At 36.7% G+C, this 21,900-nt stretch overlaps 1 protein-coding gene and 1 pseudogene across 6 annotated transcripts in view; one reads left to right on the top strand and one right to left on the bottom strand.

The window, feature by feature from the left end:
- EXOC6B (exocyst complex component 6B) overlaps positions 1–21,900 on the bottom strand; it is a 596,645-nt gene that overhangs the window by 528,060 nt on the left and 46,685 nt on the right. The gene's annotated exons all lie outside the window — the stretch shown is intronic.
- On the top strand, positions 15,673–16,558 carry LOC101392194 (somatomedin-B and thrombospondin type-1 domain-containing protein pseudogene; annotated as a pseudogene).

Below are 21,900 nucleotides of genomic sequence, written 5' to 3'. Positions count from 1 at the left end.
GCCCTGAGCTAACACCCATTGCCAATCCTCCTCTTTTGCTGAGGAAGACTGGCCCTGGGCTAACATCTGTGCCGTCTTCCTCCACTTTACATGGGACGCCGCCACAGCATGGCCTGGCAAGCGGCATGTCAGTCCGCTCCAGGGGTTCCAAAGCCAAGAACCCCAGGCCGCTGCAGCAGAGTGCATGAACTTCACTGCTGCGCCACCGGGCCAGCCCCTCAAAATGTACTTAAAATGTACATATATTTCATACCCTGAAATTCTTAATTTGAGAATTGATATAGCAGTTTCTTAGAGCCCTTCCATTGCACCACCAGATAATGAAGTCTACCAATTAATGTTCTTTCATGATCCTTCAAATGGGAGGGGAAGAAGGGAGCCTCAATGGTTATTATGACAGAACTTCTGTTCTATTACTAAGTAACTTGATTTGTGAACTGGAAAAGCGGGCCATTTGCCGTTGTTTTCTACCCCGTTAACATGATATGCAAAGAATTCCCTACCAATACCATAAAGCTATTTACAAAAAAAACCTTCATGTTTTAGACAAAAATAAATCAGGACACACCCCTCCTCTCACACCATGAGTGCCATGTTTCCAATAGGAATCAAAATTGTGTCTTTTTTTCGTAGAAGCATTTGTCTAAGGACAGGATAGACTAGCCCACTTTAAAGATCTCTCTTTAATATAAAAATGTACAGAAAAAAGGAACCTCAGAGATTATCCAGCCCAAACTCACAGACACAAGTTCGATTTTTTCTAGATTATCTCTATCACATACTTCTCCAGCTTCTGCCAAAGCATCTCCAGTAAAAGGAAGTTCATTATAAGGCAATCAATCCTATTTCAACAGCTGTTGCAAAGTTCTTATACAAAAATAAAATCTGCCTTCCTATAATTTTCACCATTTATCTCATTTTTGCCCTCAAAGGACACTGAGAACAAGTCCTTGATCCCTCCCTTCCCTTCTCCAGACTTAACAATCTCAAGTTATTCAACTATTCCACATATAAACAGCCTTTCGATTCAGATTTTTGCCCTCTGGACATGTTCCAGTAGTCAACATTCTTCTTCAAGTGTAACAAAACAGGCAGTATAGCACAGTGGTCAAGAGCACAGGCTTCAAAGCCAGACTTTCTGCATTCAAGTCTTAATTCTGCTACTTACTAATTTTGTGACATTGGGCAAGTTATTAAATTCTCTATACTTCAGTTTTCACATCTGTAAAATGCAGATAATAATGGGAACCACTTCATACAGTTGTTGTGTAAAGACTAAATGGCATAATACAAGTAAAACATTCAAAACAGTGCCTAGCACACAGAAAGTATGCCATAAATATTAGCCATTTTAAAATCAAGCATGGTCAAATTAGGAAAATAAGACACATCTTTAACCTTGTCATTCAGCTTCTATTAAAACAGCCTAACAATAGGCTTTAGCGGTTTCAGCAGTCATATTGTGCTGTATATTAAGCTTAAAATCATATAAACTCTTTTTGTTTTTATACATTGCTATATTCATTCAGTAGATATTCTGAATCTGCAACTTACTACCTATTACAATTATAGTCCATTTTTCCAGTCTTCTGAGATCTTTTGAGACAATGATTTTTGTCATTCAACCTATTTCCATGTTTTCCTTTGTTAACTAGATGAATATTTTCACAAAAGAAAACTCACTATGGGGAAGAGCAGAAACACAAGCAACCCTAGGATCTAAGAAAGGAGAACCCTGGAAAACACCAACACATAAAACTATGAGGTTTTTCTGCTTCCATTTTAAGGGGGAAGGAGGGACCATTAATCACATAAAGTCAAATAGAGAGCTTGAGAAAGTTAATGTTCGGTCTTAAAAAAAAAGTCCAGGATATAGAAGTCACCAACCCCACTTCCTTGGGCCAACACTTAGCCCCCCAACTGCGTCTAACTTGGAGAGAACTTGCCATGAGCCAAAGCTTTTAATGTCCCTCCCTTTTGAAGGCACAATGGAAACAATTCCCCAGAACAAAGGAGTTGCGTCAGTGAGCTCTCTGCTCTTTCAAGTTGGAAGGACAGTTGATTCACACCATGTGTCGGAGAGAAACACCAGTTAGAACCAAGTGAGATAAATTTTAGGCCTCCTGAGCTGTTTAATATTAAACTGCAATAAATCATCTTTACAGCAAATTATAAACAAAATATTTTGTTTACCCTCCTTCTCACATGCTCCTTCCCTTGAAAAGAAATTCTAAGACAATTCATAATTCCGAGGTCACATACGCTCCATCAAGAAATCATTTTCAAATATTAGCATCCAGAACCAATGATCTGGATTATACTCCCAAAACACTGCCCTGGCATATCACAGCCAGCCTTGCTATATACAGCCCCTTGTGTTCCAACACAGAAGATAGGGTTAGTTTAGTGATAGTCATGGTCTTTGATTATAACCTCACTTCTGTCATTAATTGTCTCTACATGGAGTCATTTTAGTGTCCACTCTAGTCAATAATTTTACTTTATACCTAGACCAAGAAATCAAATATATATTCAACTACATAAATGATACTAAAATAATTTTATTTTTAAAACTCTGAAAGATAAAAATAAAATCTGAAACAACCTTGATCTATAAGGATTTACCTGGAAAAATGGCCCTAAAACAATCAAAATGAAATTTAACACAATGAGTGATATCAAAACTCAAACCATAAAATAAAGGTTGGGGAAAGACTAGCTTAATATGTTGAGACTTTTTTCTGAAAAGAGAGGTCACTAAAACTACATGATTGGTTCAATATAGGGAATTAAGGAATTATAATGGGTAACTGTAGGTAAAGTAAATTGCCTTCCTTTCAGAAATGACCCTATGATTAAAATTTAGATATCTGCCTGAGGCCTAGTACATATTTTCATTATTCATCTATTATCAATTATCTATTATTAATTATCTATTATCAATCTATCTGGTTTGGAGAATATCACTTCTTTAGGGAATCCGATACCCCACACAGGCCAACTCTGAAGTCAATAAATGATGATCTAATATGGCCCCAAACATTACTGAAGAAACAAAGATTGCTTACCAGTAAAATACTTCCCCTAAGAGTTATGTTTAGGTCACTCTCCCAATATCACTATCACACTCTAGTTCTCCAATCTGTGGAGTAACTTGATTATTTACTTAATGAGGGAAAATGGGGGCAATTTTTTAAATGTTAAAGATACACTAAACCAGAAGAAACATACTTTTAAAAGGCAGGATAAATTTGACTATTAAATAATAAAATAAGTAAGCACAGCAAGTTAAATAGAAACTGTTTTCTCAAACATTTAAGGAAACTGGCTATACCAGGTGGTTTGGACATTTTTCCATCATAGGCTTATTTAATAAGTATTTATTGAGAATTTACTAAAAAAAAAAGACAAGAATGTTTCCCTTTGAGGGAGCCCATACTATAACTAGCAAGCAAGGACACAAGGAAATACAATTAAAGGTGATTTTAAAACTGTACAGAAATTAATATGGGGCCAGCCCATGGCGTAGTGCTTAAGTTCACGCTCTCCACTTCGGCAACCCAGGGTTCGCAGGTTCGGATCCCGGGTGCAGACCTATGCACCCGCTCATCAAGCCATGCATGGCGGCATCCCATATACAAAAAATAGAGGAAGATGGGCACAGATGTTAGCTCAGGGCTAACATTCCTCAGCAAAAAGAGAAAGATTAGCAATGGATGTTAGCTCAGAGCCTGATCTTCTTCACCAAAAAAAAAATATATATATAATGTTTAAATATGTATACTTAAATCTGTACATTTTAAACCTGCACACTTTGCATTATAGCAATCCAAAGTAAGTAATGTTCAGTGTAGAATCGGATTAGTCAGAAAAGCCTTCTTGGAGTTGCTGAAAATCAGTAATAAAGGAAAAACAACAGAGGAGGAAAAAAGGACACATTACACACAAAGAAACAAAAAATGACTGCAGACTCATCATCCAAATTATGTAAGCAAGAAGACAATGGAAAGTTATCTTTAAAGGGCTGAAGGAAAAATTGTAGACCTAGAATTCTATATCCAGCAAACATATTCTTCAAAACCTAAGGACAAAGATTTTTTCAGACAAACAAAATCTCAGAGAATTTGTTGCCAGCTGACCTGCACTACAAGAAACATTAAAGGAAGTTCTTTGGGTAAAAAGAAAACAAAATCAGGTCAAAATATGGATCTACACAAAAGAATAAAGAGCATAAGAAATGGTAAATACAAAAATTTTTATCATTTTTTTAATTTATTTAAAATATAACTGAACCTTTAAACCAAAAATAATAGCAATGAATTGTGGAATTCATAACATATGTAAAAGTAAAATATAGGTTAACAATAACTCATAAGTCAATAGGGGAAATGAAAGTACACTGTTGTAAGAATCTTATGTTATACATGAATAGACATGATATCATTTGAAGGTAGATTGTTGTCTTAATCAGTTCGGGTTGCTATAACAAATTACCATAGACTGGGTGGCTTAAACAACAAACATTTATTTCTCACAGTTTAGGAGACCGAGAAATCCAAGATCAAGGCACTGGCCAATCCAGTGTTTAGTGAGGGCCCACTACCTGGTTTATCAGACAGCCATCTTCTCATTGTAACCTCATACTGCAGGGAGCAGTGGGAGAGAGCAAGCTCTCAGCTCTCTTCATATGAGGGCATGTATCCCATTCCTGAGGGCTCCACCCTCATGACCCTAATAACCTCCCAAAGGCCCCACCTCCTAATACCATCACATTGGGGGTTAGAATATCAACGTATAAATTTTGAGGGGACACAAAACATTCAGGCCACAGCAACTGTGATAAATTAAAGATGCACACTGTAAACCCTACAGCAATCGCTAAAAAATAAAATAAAACAAAAAGGTACACCTAATAAACCAATAGTGGAGTACAACAGAATACTAAAATATATTCGATTTACCTAATTCAGCTAATGAGAGTAAGAAATGAGAACAAAAGGGACAAAGAAGACAGGACAAATAAAAATAAATAGCAAGATAATAGATTTAAACATAGTCAAACAGATAACCATATTAATGTAAATAGTTTCCTCTTTTCCTGCTTTGTTAATTAATTGAGAATACTTCCATTTCCCCCTTCCCATCGTTTGAGCTAATGTAGTCATTCCTTTGTGTAGTGCCTTGGTATAGTTTTGTTGCTCGTGATTATTCCACTCGAGGATCTTTAAGCTTCTTGGATTTCCATTCTAATTTTCCAGAGAAACTTTTTAAAACGTTTCTGGTTTTAATCTTCTGGAGGTAAGTCTATATCTGTAAAAAAATATGATAATATTGCTGCTTTCTTTTTATCAGTTTTAGATACTGCTCACTATAATTTATTAGATTAGACTTACCTCATCATACCATATTATTCCTTTCTCTCCTCTCAATATACTTATACCACTTTTAGTTCTTCTAAAGATTATTTTCGTAACAATATACTATGCTTAAGAATTACTTATGCTTTTAGTTCTTAATAACATACCTATGCTTTTATTTTTCGTATCATTAACTATAGATTATCCTGACCCCCAATCATGTAAAGTGAGGCATTAGCTTCCCCTTACTTTCTCTTTATTTCTTTTCCTTACCTTCTCCCAACTGCTGAAATGAATTTTACATTGACTGTGTTGACATATATTCTGTTTCAGAATCATAATTGTCTTGTATGGTTAAACTGTACTTTGTCTTTGAAAACCAATAAACAATATTTGCATTATTTAGACTATATAAATATTCTTCACGTTTAAGCCAGGTTGTACACTAAGATTACCATTCCTTTCTTGTTGGACTCCTCCATTTTTCTGGAAACCTCTCTCTTGAAGTCCCCCTTTCTCCACTCCAGTCTAAACTAATATCTGTCCAGGCCTTCTGCATACCTTGTGTGATGTTCTTTCTTGGTTGACTTACAGAGCGCTGCTAAGGCAATAAGAATTAAGGGAACAAAATGCTGGAGATCAGGGGAAAAATGAGAGGGGCTGAGCCAACATTCTTCAGTCACTTTTCCCCTCAACGCATTTGCCAAATCCGCACACAAGTAAGGAGACTAAATTTCCAGTAAAGAGATTGAGCAGAAGGCTATGACTAAGAGGTAGAGAAATCAGTTTTTGACAGTTTCGCGGAGCTGAAATGATATAAATTAGAGACTTAAGAGGTAAAGATCCTATAGAGGAAAAATGGGAAGAAAACAGGACACTCTTCTGTTTTTCCCTCCACACATGTGATGACTTCTTAAGCTACACTGGGCAAGATGCTATGAAGACAAGCAAAAAGCCTCTGAGAAGCAGAACCAAGTTCTAGGAAGTTTTGAGGTGTGGAGGAAATAAAGATTAGAATTCAGTATCCACCTGAGGGAAGAGGCCCTAATCATCATTCCAGGCTCTTTGGAATACATGGAGGACTACACCACAAGGCAGTACCGAACCAGAGGCAGCCACAGCCTTGCCAACACCAGACCCTAGATTTAGCCAGCTCTGTCCCTGACTGGATTGAGGAGGTCATTGCCACTCTATCTGCCTTACCGAAAAGGGAGGGTTGGGGGGCAGGGAACCTTCTCTTTCCCTAAGAGGTAGATAAGGTTATCCAGAACCTCCACAATTTTTTTATCCCCATTCAGTCCAAAATTACCAGGCATGCCAAGGGAGAGGATCACATGACTGAAAATCAAGATCCACAGATGATTCAGATATTGACATTATCAGAAAAGGACTTTAAAATGGGTATAATTAATATGACAAGAAAAAAAAGGAAAAAGATGAACAAAATAGATGAAAAGATGGGGAATTTCACCACAGCCTTGAAATCTATGCTATTTAAAAATTGAGGAGAAAATTCAAAGTGAAAAATGTAATTTTTAAAATTAAGAACTCTATATATGGTTTATCAGCAAGAGAGGATTAGTGATGATAAATCAATAGAAAATATCCAGATTGAAGCATAATGAGGAAAATAAAAGGATGTAAAATACAGAAGACTATAAGAAATACGAATCATACAGGACATAGTCAAAAGGCCTAACACAGCAGTCAAACTTTTTGGCCTAAGGATATTTTCATACTCTTAAAAAATACTGAGGTCCCCAAGAACTTCTGTATATGTGGTTATAGTTATTGACATTTACCACATTAGAAATTAAAACTGAAAAATATTTAAACATGAAAATACACAAGCATATATTACATTAGCCAATAAAACAAAGATGTCTTCACATATCACGTAGCCTCTGGAATACTCCACTGTATTCTCCTGCAAGAATATGAGTAAAAAAAAAGCAAATAACATCTTAGTTATATTATGAAAATAGTTTGAATTTGTGACTCCCCTGAAAGGGGTCTAGTCTTTCTGCAATGGGGCAGAAGCAATACTTAAAGACATGATAGTCAACTATTTCCAAAACTAATGAAAGACATCAATCCTCAGTTTCAAGCCTTAAAAAACCCCAAACAGGATGAATACAAAAAAACCTACCTAAGCACATCATAGTAAAACTGCAGAAAACTGAAAACAAAGGAGAAAATGTTAAAGGAACAACAATAGGATTAAGAGCTAACTTTTTAACAGAAAAGATATGTCAAATAAGAACTGAATGATACCTTAAAGTACTGAAAAAAATAAACTGCCAGCGTGGAATCCTAAAACTACTAAAAAAAAGTCCTTTAAAAATTAAGACAATAGGGGCCAGCCTGGTGGCATAGCAGTTAAGTGCACGCACTCCGCTGCGGCGGCCCGGGGTTCGCAGGTTCAGATCCTGGGTGCACAGTGAGGCACTGCTTGTCAAGCCATGTTGTGGCAGCATCCCATATAAAGTAGAGGAAGATGGGCACAGGTGTTAGCCCAGGGCCAGTCTTCCTCCGCAAAAAGACGAGGATTGGCATTGGATGTTAGCAGGGCTAATCTTCCTCACAAAAAAAAAAATTAAGACAAGCAATGTAAAATGGTGCATCCACTATGGAAAACAGTTTGGCAATTCCTCAAATTAAAAATAAAATTACCATATGATCCAGCAATTCCACTTCTGGATATATACCCAAAAGAATTGAAAGCAAGGACTCAAACACTTATTTATTGAAAGTGGGGACTCATATTTATACATCCATGTTCATAGCAGCATTATTCACAACATCCAAAAGGAGGAAGCAACCTAAGTGTCCATCAACAGATGAATAGATAAACAAAATATGGTTCACATGCAATGGAATATTATTCAGCCTTAAAAAGGAAGAAAATTCTGGCACATGCTACAACATGGATGTATCCTGAAGACATTAAGCTAAGTGAAATAAGCTAGCCACAAAAGGACAAATACTGTATGATTCCACTTACATGAAGTACACAGAATAGTCAGATTCACGGAGACAGAAAGTGATGGCTGCCAGAGACTGAGGAAGGGGATAATGGGGATTTATTGTTTAAGGGGTACAGAGTTTCAGTGTAGGAACGTTATGAAAGTAATGGGGATGGGTGATGGTGATCGTTGCACAACAATGTGAATAGACTTAACGCCACTAAACTGTACACTTGAAAATGGTTAAAATGATAAATTTTGTTATGTATGTTTTACCACAATTTCAAAAGAATTAAGGCAAAATAAAGACATTTTTCATACAAACAAGCAAAAAAAATGAGAGAATGTATGAGTTGTAGGCTTGCACTAAAATAAATACTAAAAAGAGTTCTTCAGGCAAAAAGACAGTGATCTCAGATTGAAGCATAGAAATGGAGGAGGAAATAAAAATCAACCAAAAAGGATAAACATAAATGAATACTGACTCTACAAAATAATCCGGATAATGTCTTGTGGGCACTAAATGACATGTAAAACTAAAATTCATGACAGCAATAGCTTAAGATGTGGAAAAGGGTGTCAAGGAAGTGATAAAAGTATCAATTTATACTACATGCTAATGAGTAAGGGATGCAAGTTGTAATCCTTAGAGTAATTCCTAAAGATTAGAAAAAGAAGAACCAACAGACATCTAAAAAAATAATAATAATGTCAATTATCAGGTAAAGAAAATCCAGCAGGCATCAGACCTTTCCACAATAGCACTGAACACCAGAAGACAAGATACTCAAGGAATACGAACCAAGAATTTTAAGTTCAACCAAGCTATCCTTTAAGTATAAAGTCTACAGAGAAGCCATTCTGAATACACAATAACTCAAAAATTACTGTTCATATAAGTCCTTCTTAAGGCAACTACTAGAGAAGGAACGCCAACCAAACTAGAGGACAGGAGAAACTTCAACAAAAAGGAGGGGCAGTAACAAGTGAACATATTTAACTGCAACTCTAAGGCAAAAACAAGATCAGATTAACACTGACAAAATATGGTATGTAAAAATAGTATGGAAAAATTATACAACTAATAAAAATAAGAGAGAAAAGACAGAAAGTTGAATAAGCTGGTGGACTGCCTCATACCTGATAACCAGGAGTCAAAGCTAAGCAAATCAAGTACAGGTCTACAAGCCCTAATCCAAAACCCTTGGAGTAGAAATGTTTCATAGTTCAGAATCCTGCAAATTTTAAAAAACAAAAATAGTGTATATGTCATATATTACATAACATCCCCAGTGAGGTCTTAAGAAGCATTCCCTGATCAGTCACATTAGTATTTCTGCAGCAAAATGTAGGAATATCCACACAGTGGTAAATATAAAGACTATCACTATCTCATGTCAACTCAGGTCAGGTTTTGTTGCCAAATGAATTCAGGCAGGTTTTGACAACAAATGGTTTTCACAGGCTTTGAGATTTTCGAATAGCAAATGAGAGATAACAGGCTAGCAGAATTCTAAGCACAGAATTCTAAGTATATTAAGACTATGAAGTAAAACATTAAAGTAATATTATCGACTAATATTTAGTGGTAAGGAAAAGAGAGGGGAAGAGTATACAATAAGTTTTACTGTTGCTATTAGATGAGGAGGGGGAAGAGGGTACTGAGAATATAATACAAAGGAACCACAAAAATAAAAATGCTATTTTCAAAAAAATTCAAAGAAAAAAAGAGACCATGAGATATGGCTTCATAGTAGTATCTTCCTCCCCTCCTTAAAAAATTCTTTTACTTGATACTAAGTTATTTTTAAATGATGACTAACTACAGAGCTCTAAATTCCCAAGTTGTTGTACTTGCAGAATGAACTGCTGATGAGCATAAAAGTCACTAGGGGGCAGCAAAGCACAAAGCACAAAGAGTATCCTCTGAAAAGTGGTGAAAACTCCAAAGTTTTTACATAGTGTATCAACTATTCAAAATATTTCAGTCATTTACAAGCACAAACACCAATTAACGTGTAAAAATCTGCTTTTAAAAGATTCATTATATTACTTCAAAATTTTTTATTTTGAAATAATTTCACATTGTACAAATAATAGAGAGAACTCCTGTATGGCCTTTATGCAGAATTCACCAACTTGCAACATTTTTGCCACATTTGTTTTATCACTCTTTCTATATATACATACATGCCTGTTTATTTTTCTAAACCATTTGAGAATATTTGGCATACATTATATGCCTTTAAAACTGCAGTGTTTATTTCCTCTCTTACCTAACTACAGTACACTTATCAAATTCAAGAAATTTATATCGATACAATTATAATTTAATCCACAGTCCATATTCCAGTTTTGTCCACTGGCCCAACGCTTTACAGCATTCTCATTTCCTCCTGGAGAGCATCCAGTCTAGGATCATGTATTACATTCAGTTGTCATGTCTCTTCAGTTTCCTTTCATCTAAACTAGCAGTTCTCAAACTTTTTAGACAAAGAAGCCCTTTACACTATTAAAAATTATTGAAGACTCTAAAGAACTTTTGTTTATATGGATTATATATATATTATATATATACATTTACTATATTAGAAATTAAAACTGAGAAATTAGAAAATAATTTATTTAAAACTAACAATAAGCCCTATACATGTTAAAGAATATATTTTATGAAAAATAATTATATGTTCCAAAACAAAAAAAAATAAGAGTTTGTTTAACATTTGTGCAAATCTCTTTAATGCCTGGCTTAAGAGAAAACATCTGAATTCTGTAACCGATTCTGCATTCAAATCTATTGCAATGTGGGGTTTTGCTCACAGTATATGAAGAAAACCCAGCCTCACACATATGTAGTTGGAAAAAATATAAAGTTTTAAAGCCTTTTCAGATAATTTTATATATCCATAAATTTTTGATACAGCCTCAAAACTCCACAAGTTTTAGGTTAAAATCCATTGGTCTATCTTATATTTCAAATGAATCTTTTACCCATCTATGATTCTGCAACATCAGGCATTGGTCACTTGAAAAATACTGGTTCACTGGGTTGTGCAGGTCTTCCAAATGCTGACATATAATGTTATACAATATCAAAACATTAAATTCAGGGCCGGCCCCGTGGCTTAGTGGTTAAGTGCGCGCGCTCCACTGCTGGCGGCCCGGGTTCGGATCCCGGGCACGCACCGACACACCGCTTCTCCAGCCATGCTGAGGCCGCATCCTACATACAGCAACTAGAAAGATGTGCAACTATGACATACAACTATCTACTGGGGCTTTGGGGGAAAAATAAATAAATAAAATTATACAAAAAAAAAAAAAAAACATTACATTCATTAATATCACTACCCAGTCTCATAAAGAAAGTTTATTAGTATTGGCAATCTTTAGGAAAGCAACAGGCCACATCTGCAAAAACATAAACAGGCAGCAACAGTAAATCTCACACAAGCAGTGCAAATAATAAATTGGTCATTCTGCAGAACACAATAATAAAGATGGACTTAAAATTTAATCATAATAAACAATATTACAATATCACCATACATCAGAATGGCTAAAATAAAAAATAGTGACATCAAATGCCGGCAAGGATGCAGCGAAACTGGATCTCTTATACATTACTGCTGAGAATGTAAAACAGTATAGTCACTCAAGAAAATAGTTTGGCAGTTTCTTTAAAAATTTACACTCATCATACAATCCAGCAACTGCACTCCTGGGCACTTATTCCAGAGAATCGACCATTTATGTTGACCAAAAAATACAAAAACTTGTACATAAATGTTCATAGCAGCTTTATTCATAACAGCGAATGAAAGGTTCTTTCTCCATTTGACACCAAATACTTGGTGTCTTGACCTACACCGATTCTCTGATTCTCTTACACCAAGGGAGTGTCCTACAATTCAGTTCAATTCTGACACTAAATACTAGAGTTAATGGCAGACCCTACAAGTAAAGGGCTCAGTCCCACAAGACTGCCCCCACTTCAGACACCAATTACAAATGGGTTATCCAGGCTACCCACACTTCTGCCTGCGCAACTACAAATTCAGAGGTTCCCAGGCCCACCCTTCCCCAAGTCAGGTTCAATAATTTACTAGAACAACTCACAGAACTCAGGAAAACACTTTACTTACTGTTACTGGTTTATTATAAAGAATACAACTCAAGAACAGGCAAATGGGAGAGATCCACAGAGCAAGGTATGGGAGAAAGACGGTGTGTGAAGCTCCATGCCCTTTTCAGGCACACCACCCTCCTAGCACTTGAATGGGCTCACCAACTCAGAAGCTCTCCAAACTCTGTCCTTTAGGGATTTTTATGGCAGTTTCATTAGGTAAGCGTGATTGATTAAATCACTAATTATTTGTGACTGAACTCAATCTCGAGCCCCTCTCCACTCCCCAGAGCTTGGGGCATGGGGCTGAAAGTTCCAACCCTCTAATCAAAGCTTGGCCTTTATGGTGACCAGTACCCATCCTAAAGCTATCTGGGGGCCCACCAAGAGTCACCTTTTTAGCATAAATTCAGGTATGGTTAAAAGGGGCTTGTTAAAAATAACAAAAGATACTCTTATCACTCCTATCACTCAAGAAATTCCAAGAGTTTTAGGAGCTCTGAGCCAGGAACAGGGAACAAAGACTAAATATGTATTTCTTATTATACCACAGCCAAAAAACTGCAAGCAGCCTACATGTCCTTCAATAGGTAAGTAGTTAAACTGTGGTACATCCATATCATGGAATACTATTCAGCAATAAAAAAGGAAAAACATTTATTAATACACAAACAACTTGGATGACTCTCCAGAGAATTTTGCTGAGTGAGAAGAAAATCCAATTCCAAAAGGTTACATACTGTATGATCCATTTATATAATAATTTTAAAATGGCAAAATTTCAAAAATAGAGATTAACGGTTACCAGGAGTGGGGGGTGGGGCAGCAGGGAGGTGAATGTGATTATAAAAGGGCAATACAAGGGATCCTTATTGTGATGAAACTGTTCGGTATATTGACTGTGGTGATGAACACACCAACTTACATGAGATAAAACTGTATAGAACTAAATACACACACGCAAATGACTATGAGTAAAACATAGAAAGCTAAACGTCAGTGGATTCTATCATGTCAACATCTTGGTTGTAATATTGTATGATTGTTTTACAAAATGTTACCACTGGAGGAAAGTGGGTAAAGGGTACACAGGATCTCTCTATTATTTCTTACAACCGTATGTGAACCTACAATGATCTCTATAGAAATTTCAATTAAAAATCGATACCAGATATCTATAGAAAACTCAGAATACTGTTTTTACAATTTTGAGGTAAGGAAGGCCCTTTTAAGTAAGACATAAAACTCAGAAGCATGAAAGAAAAAGACTGGTAGATTTTACTATAACAAAATGTTAAAGTTCTGTATAAGAACTTGCAACATAAAGTCAGTCAAAAAACAAAATGCAGCAATGTATTTCTAAAACACACAATAAAAGATTAATATACATGATATATAAAGATTCTTACAAATCAGTAAGTAAAAGCAAACAACCCAATAGAAAACACTGGACAAAGTTTATGAGTTCCCACTTGTTAGCAGAGGAAATGAAACTGGTCAATATACATAAGAAAAGATGTTCAGGGCCGGCCTCGTGGCTTGGCGGTTGAGTGCGCACGCTCCGCTGCTGGCGGCCCGGGGTTTGGATCCTGGGCGCGCACCGACGCACCGCTTCTCCAGCCATGCTGAGGCCGCGTCCCACATACAGCAACTAGAAGGATGTGCAACTATGATGTACAGCTATCTACTGGGGCTTTGAGGGAATAAATAAATAAATAAATAAAATAAAATAAGAAAAGATGCTCAACTCCTCTGATCACTATGAAATTGTGAATGAAAACAAAAAAGCAGATACTATATAATAGTGCTCACAGGCACCAATGAATGGTAGCTTCCTATCCCCCTTGCCTTCAGGCTTTGCCAGGAAGCTTGGTATTTTGAATGCTACATAAGTGCAAGCCCCAGCAGTGCCTGGAACATAGCAAGGACTCGATAAATTTTTATTGGATGAATGAATGAACGTGGTTCCTCAAAAGTCAGGAGCAAAAATGACAGGGTAGGAAACTCCAAATGTCCATCTCTCCACAAAAACAATGAGGAAACTAGCAAAAATGGTCAGAATCAACTCTCAGAACTCCTGATATTAAACAAACGCTTGCAGTGACCAAGGGAATGATTAATCAAGAAAAAACAGCTGAAGCTTAGAGTTTAAGGAAATCTCTGCCATATGATTAGCCAACCACTAAATTAATAGAGTAGAGGCTTCAGTGGTCACACACGATAAAGAATACAGACTTTACAAAATTAGTTCAGGAAATTCACTAAACAAACAACAACTACAACCAGCAGCAACAACAAGCCCTGGAGAGGGAGGGTAATATAATTTTTAGAGTTATCACATGATGATATTAAAAATGCCTGGTTTTCAACAAAAAATTACGAGGCATACAAAGAAACAATAAAGTATGGACCATACACAGGAAAAAAAGAAACTAATAGAAACTGTCCCTAAGAAACTGAGACAGTGGATTTACTAAACAAAGACTTTAATCAACCATTTTAAATATGCTCAAAGAGCTAAAGGACACCATGGACAAAGAGCTAAAGGAAACCATGAGAAGGATGTCTCACCAAATAGAGAATATCAATAGAGACAACAACTAAGAAAAGGAACCAAATAGAAATCCTTAAGTTGAAAAGTATAATAATTGAAATAAAAAATTCACTAGAGGGGTTTAACAGCAGATGTAAATACACAGAAAATAATCAACTACCTTGATGATAGGTCAATTAAGATTATGCAGTCTGAGGAGCAAAAAAATGAAGAAAAATGAAACAGCCTAAGAGACCTGTGGAACACCATCAAGCATACCAACATATGCATTATGAAAGTCTAAGGAGAGGAGAGGCAGAAAGGACCAGAAAGAATATTTGAAGAAATAGTGGCCAAAAATTTCCATAATTTGATGAAAGACATGAATATACAAATCCAAGAAGTTCAACAAACTCAAAGTAAGATAAACTCAAAGAGATTGACACCAAAGTACATTATAATCAAAGCGTCAAAAGACAGAATCTTGAAAGCAGCAAGAAGCAACTTGTCATGTAATAAGGATTCTCAGTAAGATCAACAGGCAATTTCTCATCAGAAGCCATGAAGGCCAGAAGGTAGTGAGATGACATTCAAAGTGCTAAAAGAGGGGCTGCGCGTCTCCGGCCGCTCGGGCTACTCCGGGCCGCGCTCTCGGAGCGCGAAGGTCTGCGGCTTCATGGGCACCCCGGAGCGCTGGCCATGAGGGCTCTGTGGATGGCGCTGTGCGCGCTGGCGCGGCTGTGGCCCAGGGCCCTGGCCGGCTGCGCCGAGGCGGGGCGCTGCTGCCCGGGCCAGGACCCCGCCTGCTTCGCCCGCGGCTGGAGGCTGGACAGGGTCTACGGGACGTGCTTCTGCGACCAAGCCTGCCGCCTCACCGGGGATTGCTGCTTCGACTACTCCAGGGCGTGCCCAGCTCACCCGTGCATCGTGGGGGAGTGGAGCCCCTGGAGTGGCTGCGCCGACCAGTGCAAGCCCACGGCCCGCGTGCGGAGGCGCTCGGTGCAGCAGGAGCCCCTGAACAGAGGGGCGCCCTGCCCGCCCCTGGAGGAGACAGCCGGCTGCCTGGAGTACTGGACGCCCCAGGGCCAGGACTGCGGCCACTCCTTCGTCCCTGCCTTTATAACTACCTCTGCGTTCAACAAGGAGAGAACCAGACAAGCCGCTTCTCCACAGTGGTCTACAGACACAGAGGATGCCGGCTACTGTATGGAGTTCAAGACAGAATCATTGACTCCTCACTGTGCTATGGAAAACCGACCTCTGACTCGATGGATGCAGTATCTCCGAGAGCGGTACACCGCGTGTGTAGATTGTCAGCCTCCAGCTATGAACTCTGTGAGCCTTCTTTGTTCTGGAGATGGCCTGGACTCTGAGGAAATCAAACTCTTCATTGGCAAGCAATTGGCAATCCTCGATGTCAAGGAACTTGGAAAAAAGTTCGGCGAGTAGACCAGTGTTCTTGTCCGGCTGTTCATAGTTTTATTTTTATATAGGTTGCAATATAAATATTTTAAAATGTGTTTGTAGACATGATAAATATTAGCAAGTCAGGTTCAGTGCTTCATAAACCTTCGAAAACTGTTTGGCCAAAGTCCCTGAACACACCTCATTGACATACTCTAAAGTAGAGAAAGAAAATTTAGGGGCCAGTTGTCAAGAAACACAGTACTTTTTTATTTTTACTAAGTTGAGGACCCACCCTAAAGACTCCCGTGGTTTTATGTCCTTAACCCTCCACCTGGAGTCTTCCCATTCAATAGGTGGCCCATGCCACACAAAATACATGTCTGTTTGCACTAAAATTACTACATTTTAGTGGTCCATTTATTGGTAAGTTGTCATTTAAGAGTATCCACACTTTGAGTCTTGCATTCCTTCTTTCTATCCCATAATCTCTTAAAAACTTCTTGCTTTAAAAAATGTACACTCTCACACATACATTTTCCATATGTTATTCCATAAATTCTGAAATAATAATTTCAAGCAAATTGTCACAAATAATTTTCCACAGGACGAGCTGTTTAAGATTTAGTAAGAATTTTGTAATGAAAAACCAACAGCTATGCTAAAAATACTTTTTTGAAGAAGAAATTTCTTCAAGTGAAATGATTCATCAAATGTTCATTCTAGGTCAATACAAGTTCCTTTAAATATTATAATTTTCATGAAGTGAAATTTTGGCATGAAGGAATGAAACAATTGCTTTAATTATGAAAATTCTACCATCATTGGCATCTTAAGATTATTTCCAAGGCTTAAAGCCCGAAGCTGACTAAAATAATCTCCCAGAGTCCAACTTCAAGTTTAGGTGAAGTAAACTTTACTACTTTTTTTCTACATCATACATTTTTTTATGTTTGGAGTAATAGGCAGAGGTATTGATTATAGAAGGCATGGATTTTATTACAAATGTTACAATCTCACACACACAGAGAAGAATTAGTCTCCTTCTTGTAGGATTGGAAAATCAGAGAACCAGAGACAAAGTGGCTTATTTAGGGATCTGGATGACAGGTCGTTCTACGAGTCAGCCTGAGCCCAGTCTCAGCTCCTCATCCAGGGCTCAGCTCTGATAAAAGCCTGACTGCGCCAAAGACTGTGCCGTAAAAGCTAAGCCCTCTTCATTTGTGAAACAAATTTTAAATTCAGGATATTTTCTTTGGTGGATTGAATCTCGATATTTAAACTGTATGAAATTCCTTTGGTTTCATTTGTATAAAATATTATTCACTAGCAAATGATTTACTAAAATGCATATTTCTTGGTACTTATCACGTAATACAGAATGACAATAGCAAGCTTAATAGGGATGGAAAAATCTTCAATATTGAATGCTGAGTGTAGTAATATTTCAGACTATATTCATTTAACTGTCAGAGTTGTTTTTATGGTAAATTAAATTCTTCAGAAATTAATAAGAAAAAATTTGAGTCACATCAAGGTTAGGAACTTCAACTATAAGTTCAGTATTAACATTTTAAAACCATTTCTAACATTTGTAAAGCAAAACTTTCGAAGATATACCTGGGTAATTTTCAATGTTACCTAAAATTTTTATACAAGTAAATAAATTTCTGTTCACATTTTAAAAAGCTCTTTACTTGTTTTACTAGAAAATACCCAAGTTTTCTGGACTGGTCAGAGAATGACCAAATTTTACCAAAAATAAAACAAAAAAACCCTTCAGAGTCGATAGGCATAGGTCTGATGACTAACAGCAATAAAGCTATGATATATTTATGGTTCAAAAAGAAAAAAAAAAGTGCTGAAAGAAAAAACTGATAACCAAGAATTTATTATCTGGCAAAACTATGCTTCACGATGAAGGAGAAATTAAGACACTCCCGGACAAATAAAAACTGAAAGAATTTGTCGCTAGTAAACCTGCCCTACAAGAAACACTAAAGAGAGTCCTTCAGGCTGAAATGAAAAGACAGTAATTCAAATCCACACAAGGAAATAAAGAACACCAGTAAAGTTTAACCACATAAGTAAATATAAAAGTCCATATTGTCATAAATTAAGATGTTAATTGTAATCCCCAGGACAACCACTAAGAAAGTAAGTTTAAAATATATAGTAAAAGAAAAGAGAAGGGAATCAAAATGTTACACTAGAAAACACCTATCTAACACAAAAAAAGAAAATAATGGAGAAACTGGAAGAAGAAAAAAGATATAAGGAACATAAAACAAACAGCAAAATGGCAAAAGTAAATCCTTATCAATAGTTACAATGAGTGAAACTAGACTAAACTCTCTAATTAAAATGCAGAGATTTATAGAATGGTTTAGACAAAAATGATCCAACTATCAAACAATAAGCTTTCTATAAGAGATTCACTTTAGAGTCAAAGACACAAATAGGTTGAAAACAAAAGGATGGAAAAGATAATCTATGCAAACAGTAACTAAAAGATTAGCTGGATAAACCAAAAGAAAGTTAAAATTGGACAAAATAAACTTGAAGACAAAAATAGTTACAAAAGAAAAAGAAAGACATTATATAATGATAAAATGGCAAATCCATCAAGACGACATGATAACTATGAAAGATAAACAGCATAATAGCAGTATCATTGTCATCTCTATTTTAGAGGTTCAGAAAACTAGTACTCAAACCCTAGTCTGCAGACTGCTCTTTCTAGAATAATGTACTGTCTACAACAGAAATAGAATGAACTCTTTAGTGCCTTAAGAGGTAGGAACATGCTTTATACTAGTAACAAAAAACTGTCATTTTATATACTGATGGAGAGTCCCTGGTTGATCTTGAGCCTGCTTATGCCAAAAAGTCATCTTTCCAATTCAGGAAAAGGATATACTAATCTCATTAACCAACACCTTCAAGCCAAGAACTGTACATCATGACTAAGATTTGCCATCAGTGATCTCCCATTCCTTCTGAAAACATCACATCTTTCGGTTAAAGACTATTATACTCAACATTTTTCCCAAATTGACATGTTTCAGAAGAAAATTAAACTCACTGATGAATTCCAAAGTTTACTTTGAGAGTTTTCTAAAAAGTGGTAAAGTTCAAAAATATAATACAGAAAACAGATTAGTGAAAAAATTCATGTGCACCTATTCCACATATTAACACAATATAAATATACGCAGTGCATATGTACATAAATAGTATAATATAAACACTGCAGTATTTATAATAATTAGCATTTATGTCACGTTTACTATTTATAAAAGACTTCTAAATACTTCTCATGTATTATCTTGCTTAACCTCAAAACCACCCCATGATAGAGGCTAATACTATTATCTTCATTTTACATACAAATAAACTGAGTCACAGATTAGATAAATTACTTGCCAAGTCACAGAGCCAAGATTAAGGTGTAAGTTTACTGACAAAGAATCCCATACTCATCTATTTCTGTCTATAAAAAAATGTATATATACATTTGTGTATACATACATGTATATGCATATTTGTGTACATTTGTGTATTTTTCAACCATGTAGAAAACATTTGTCAAAAATGTAAAACACAGGGGCCGGCCCAGTGGCATAGTGGTTAAGTTCGCGTGCTCTGCTTCAGCAGCCCGGGGTTCACAGGTTCTGATCATCAAGCCATGCTGTGGCAGCGTGCCACATACAAAATAGAGGAAGATGGGCACAGATGTTACCTCAGGGCTAATCTTCCTCAGCAAAAAAGAGGAAGATTGGCAACGGATGTTAGCTCAAGGCTGATCTTCCTCATCAAAAAAAAGAAAAAGAAAACACATTACCAAGAGGTAACCACAAGAGTCCTATGTTGCAGTTTTACCTAACACCAGCTTCACCTTATGTCTTCAGGTGCTTGTCATAGTAAGCTAATAAATTAAACTGTTTTTCTTAAGTTAATTCACATTGAGTTTCTGTCACTTGCAACCAGTCCCAACTAACATAAACATGTATTATTTTCATAATCAGAAAAAAGGAAAAAATTATTTCTATCCTGTTTATTTCTTTTTTAAAAAATGGCCTATATGTAACATGTTGTATTATTAAAATATAAATTCCAAGAGAAAAAGAATAATTAATACCTTAATAAACAACAAAAACATGCCTGCAATAAACTGCATTTTCCAAATTCCCAAACGCCCCTATACCAATAAAATCAAAACAAGTGAAAATTTTAAATTATTTCTTTCACTAGAGCAAAACAGGATTAGAAGAACAAGTTCTTCCAATACTGATTTACAGGGGTTTTCTGCAGCACTTTTTGTTGTTATTGTTCTATTTTTTTCTTCTACGTAACTTCAGAAGCACATGCAAGATGAAACTGCTTTAGGAACCCTGAAGGATTCAGTCCCCTAAAATATTATATCTTAACCCTGAGGAGTTGCTGTATACTGTCAGCTGCATTCATGTAACTGGCAAGCTGTCCAAGGCTTCCTTTAGCAGATACACAGCAGATTAAGTAACAGGAGATGGAGTAAAACCTAACTCTAAAGTGACTGTTTTTCACTTTAAAATACTACCTTAGGGCCGGCCCCATGGCTTAGGGGTTAAGTGTGCGCGCTCCGCTACTGGCGGCCCGGGTTCAGAGCCCGGGCATGCACCGACGCACCGCTTCTCCGGCCATGCTGAGGCCGCGTCCCACATACAGCAACTAGAAGGATGTGCAACTATGACGTACAACTATCTACTGGGGGTTTGGGGGGGGGCAGAAAAAGGAGGAGGATTGGCAATAGGCAATAGCTCAGAGCCAGTCTTCCTCAGCAAAAAGAGGAGGATTAGCACTGATGTTAGCTCAGGGCTGACCTTCCTCTCACACACACACAAAAATACTACCTTAGGCTATCTGACACCAAATTTCATTGAGTTGATGGCAGTATTTGATATGTTTGCTTTATCTAAAAAAGGGGAAATAAAGGAAGGAAAAAACAGGCCCTCAGATATCACAACTCCCTTTACAATGATGTTTCCTCACCTGTGTAATAGCTCAAATTACAGAAAACCTGAGGTTGCTATTCAGCATTAAACAGGACAAGAAAGTAAGTCATTGCAAACTGTTAAATTAAAAAAAAAAAACTCCATTTAAATCACTGTCAGTCAGGTTTTCAGGGGTTTTTTGCTTTGTTTTACAGAGATCAAATTCCTAATTCAATTACTTCTCCCAGCGCTTCTATAACTATTGACAGATTAATCTTTTCATCATGTAGCTTTCGCCTTACTCTTCTTCTGTGCCTTGAAAAAAATCCCAAATCCTGATTCCACATTGAGGATTCTAAATAAAATCTAAACACCTGAGCCGAACAGTCTAGTACTTGCACAATATTACCCTAACATTCCTATCCATCTTTTCTTCACGCTACTCCTCTCCGTAAGGTTTACTCCTCTCCAAGCAAAGTGAATTTTTTTTATCCTATAAACAGCCTGACTGTCAGGAAGGGCCAGATTATGCTACTGTAAC

This window comes from Ceratotherium simum, chromosome 11 (assembly GCF_057802395.1).
Source record: "Ceratotherium simum simum isolate JZ-2026a chromosome 11, ASM5780239v1, whole genome shotgun sequence".
Lineage (NCBI taxonomy): Eukaryota > Metazoa > Chordata > Mammalia > Perissodactyla > Rhinocerotidae > Ceratotherium > Ceratotherium simum.
Note: the sequence above shows the minus strand (reverse complement) of the source record. Positions and strands in the feature narration are given on the sequence as shown.